A 4,532-nucleotide genomic window follows, 5' to 3' on the forward strand; every position below is an offset into this window, starting at 1 on the left:
GAAAGATGATACTTATATGGAAGCATCCTCAGGTAGTGTAGATTCAAGTTTGTTCAAATCATGACCCCCGGGGGTAGGGCTGGGCCAAAATGGCCGACCAAAGTTTTACATAGAAATATATAGGAAAATTCTTTAAAAATCTTCTTCTCAAGAATGACAAAGCCATAATTCATCATATATATATGGAAGCATGCTCAGGTAGTGTAGATTCATGTTTGTTCAAATCATGACCCCAAGGGGTAGGGCGGGGCCAAAATGGCCGACCCAAGTTTTACATAGAAATATATAGGAACATTCTTTAAAAATCTTCTTCTCAAGAATGACAAAGCCATAATTCATCATATGTATATGGAAGCATGCTCAGGTAGTGTAGATTCAAGTTTGTTCAAATCATGACCCCCAGGGGTAGGGCGGGGCCAAAATGGCCAACCAAATTTTTACATAGAAATATATAGGAAAATTCTTTAAAAATCTTCTTCTCAAGAATGACAAAGCCATAATTCATCATATGTATATGGAAGCATGCTCATGTAGTGTAGATTCAAGTTTGTTCAAATCATGACCCCCCGGGGTAGGGTGGGGCCAAAATGGTCGACCAAAGTTTTACATAGAAATATATAGGAAAATTCTTTAAAAATCTTCTTCTCAAGAATGACAAAGCCATAATTCATCATATATGTATGGAAGCATGCACAGGTAGTGTAGATTCAAAATTGTTCAAATCATGACCCCCAGGGGTAGGGCGGGGCCAAAATGGCCAACCAAAGTTTTTCATAGAAATATATAGGAAAATTCTTTAAAAATCTTCTCAAGAATGACAAAGCCATAATTCATCATATTTATATGGAAGCATGCTCAGGTAGTGTAGATTCAAGTTTGTTCAAATCATGACCCCCGGGGAAAGGGGGGGGGGGCAAAATGGCCGACCAAAGTTTTCAAAGATATATATAGGAAAATTCTTTAAAAATCATTTTCTGAATCAAAATTTTGCACATCTACCTGACACCACCAACCATCTCCCAAAAGGTGATTAGGCTGCTGAATAAAATGTAAGAGGAGTTCAGGGAAGATATGACTTTTTGCATAAAAAACGTCATTTTTCGACCACCATTTGACCCCCCGGGGCAAAATCAAAATTCCGAAACCTTACTGCACATCTACATGACACCACCAATCATCCCCCAAAGGGTGATTAGGCTGCTGAGTAAAATGTAAGAGGAGTTCAGGGAAGACGGGGCTTTTTGCATAAAAAACGTCATTTTTCGACCACCATTTGACCACCCAGGGCAAAATCAAAATTCCGAAACCTTACTGCACATCTACATGACACCACCAATCATCCCCCAAAAGGTGATTAGGCTGCTGAATAAAATGTAAGAGGAGTTCAGGGAAGATGGGGCTTTTTGCATAAAAAACGTCATTTTTCGACCCCCATTTGACCCCCCGGGGCAAAATCTAAATTCCAAAACCTTACTGCACATCTACCTGACACCACCAACCATCTCCCAAAAGGTGATTAGGCTGCTGAATAAAATGTAAGAGGAGTTCAGGGAAGATAAGGCTTTTTGTATAAAAAACGTCATTTTTCGACCACCATTTGACCCCCCGGGGCAAAATCAAAATTCTGAAACCTTACTGCACATCTACATGACACCACCAATCATCCCCCAAAGGGAGATTAGGCTGCTGAGTAAAATGTAAGAGGAGTTCAGGGAAGACAGGGCTTTTTGCATAAAAAACGTCATTTTTCGACCACCATTTGACCCCCCGTGGCAAAATCGAAATTCCGAAACCTTACTGCACATCTACATGACACCATCAATCATCCCCCAAAATGTGATTAAGCTGCTGAGTAAAATGTAAGAGGAGTTCAGGGAAGATGGGGCTTTTTGCATAAAAAACGTCATTTTTCGACCACCATTTGACCCCCCGGGGCAAAATCAAAATTCCGAAACCTTACTGCACATCTACATGACACCACCAATCATCCCCCAGAAGGTGATTAGGCTGCTGAGTAAAATGTAAGAGGAGTTCAGGGAAGACGGGGCTTTTTGCATAAAAAACGTCATTTTTCGACCCCCATTTGACCCCCAGGGGCAAAATCGAAATTCCGAAACTTTACTGCACATCTACATGACACCACCAACCATCTCCCAAAAGATGATTAAGCTACTGTGTAAAATGTAGGAGGAGTTCAGGGAAGAAAAGTGTGACAGACGGACGGACGGACGGACGGACGGACGGACGGACGGACATGAGTAACAACAATATACCCGAACTTTCTTTAGAAAGTGCGGGTATAACAAGTACATGTATGTTCACGTCATCCACAACATGGTTCGCATTATTCTAGTAAACTCCATTTGATGTGAATTTCAGATTGACATTCAAAATATTATTTCTTGAATAATATGACTTTTTCAGGAATATTCTGATAAGAAAAATAAAAAAATCCATGTATTGGCTATTGATTTTAATAGTTGATGTTTTTTATTTTTAAATCTATTATAATTACAATTAAATGTCAAGCAATCCTTCATATTATTGATTTAAGAAAAGTTTTCATTTTTTTTCTTTTATTTACTCAGTGTCATTTGCACTTTCTCCTCCTTTTTCATTCTCTTTTCTTTTCTCTTCATCTATCCTCTTCCTCTCTTCCCTTCCCAGTCACTGGCAGAGTGAAACCAATCTTTAACAATGGCGCAAATTTCGCTGTCTGTCGCTGCCGCTGCTAGCCTGTTTTTCGGACAGTCCTTCAAACTAACAAATTTGTAGACATATTGATGACATACTTAAGTTTATAGGCTTTAAGTTCTTAAAATTGTGGCATACTGTTCATTTTGATCAATTTATTTGTACACCTACAACTGAGAGGTGAAAAACAATATTTCCAGCTTTTTAAATGGGACAAAATAACAGTTTATACGTTTAAATTTACTAATTAAAAAACTAAATAATTAAATAATGTGGGATTCTTTCACCCCTTCAGAATAAAGTAAATAAAATAATTCTTACTGGTTACTATATATCCTTGATTCCAATTGATCCGAAAGGCAGGGTCATTGGCAAAAAGGTAGGATAAGAGTATTCTCACAGTGGACTTTACATTTTCTCCCCCAGTTGTGCGTAAATTCTTTACCTAAAAGTAAATGCCAACACATTAATTGTGTATACATATAGCTTAAAAGTTTTAAGACAAAACTTTCATCTTGAAATATTTGATCACCCTAATTATACTGAACCAGATCTTTTGTGTTTAAACTTAAACATTAATGTGCATGTTACGATGTCTGTATAAAAAGGCAGATTGCAAACACAAGACTGGAAAGTTTGACAAAATCAAAGCAAATTATAGAATATACTTACATATATTGTCTTGCGAAGCATTATATCCAAATTCCTTTGTTCTCACAAATGTAACACGTGTGCACCAAGCTGCTCAAATGTGAAATGGTTACATGTGCTGACCATCCTGATATATCAGATTTCGCAGTCACCGAGGAAACTGGTCAGTCTCCTGCTGTGAGAAGCAACGATGATGTGAATTTTGCTCTTATCTTAGAATATGCCCCCCTAAATCCAGCACTTTAGCGCAGTTATGTAATAGATGTTCCTAAGATTTTATACACGTCTGTAAATTGTTGATTGAACATTAACTAGTAAAAAACGAACATAAACTAAAAACAAACACAAAAATGAAAAAAAAAATTGAAAAAAAACAAACAAACAAAAAGACAGAAAGATTTTTTTTTTTTTTAAAAAGTCATGTACTTGATAATTGCTCCCAACTGCAGTTTTAGCTAGGGTACATGTAAATATAAATTCAATAACATTTGAAACCCTAGCTAGATCATAAACCCCCTCCTTGGCTGGATCAGACTACCAGCTGGGCTAACATTTAATATTTTCTACATTCTTTTATTTCATATATATTAACGTTGTACCAACGTTGGTAAATGTATTATTCCAACGTCAGAATAGAAACTGTAGTAAAGCTCCAATTTGCTTATAGGGTTAATGTTGGGCCAACGTTATATTTTAACTATTTTTTTTAACACCACCATTTAACACCATCATTTAGATATTTTACATATACGTTGGGCCAACATTGGTCCTTTGTGGTGAGCCCAACATGCAGAAAACTTAATTATAGCATATTCTGCACATGAAGAGTTGTCGTTGGATAATGGTTGTATACCCAATGATCTTGGTCACTATGGATAAGGGAACATTTAAAGTGTTGGGCCAACGTTGGTTCAATGCAGTTATTCCCAACGTTAAAAAAATCAGGAAAGCTAAGATTTATTACACAACGCCATTGTTGGGCCAACATTGTCTTCCCAACGTACATTTGATCAAAATAGAAAAGCACCCTACTGGTATTGGCCCAACGTTGGGCCAACGTTAAATGCCCAACGCCAACCACCAGCCAACAATACAACCATTTACCAACGTTGGCCCAACATAGTCATGCTATCAGGGATGCTGTGCTTATTTTATATGAAGATGGTGCTCTTTTATATTATGCTGTG

The sequence above is a fragment of the Saccostrea cucullata genome, unplaced genomic scaffold, assembly GCF_032062105.1.
Source record: "Saccostrea cucullata isolate Sc308-1 unplaced genomic scaffold, CSIRO_AGI_Scuc_v1 ctg8048, whole genome shotgun sequence".
Taxonomy (NCBI): Eukaryota; Metazoa; Mollusca; class Bivalvia; order Ostreida; family Ostreidae; genus Saccostrea; species Saccostrea cuccullata.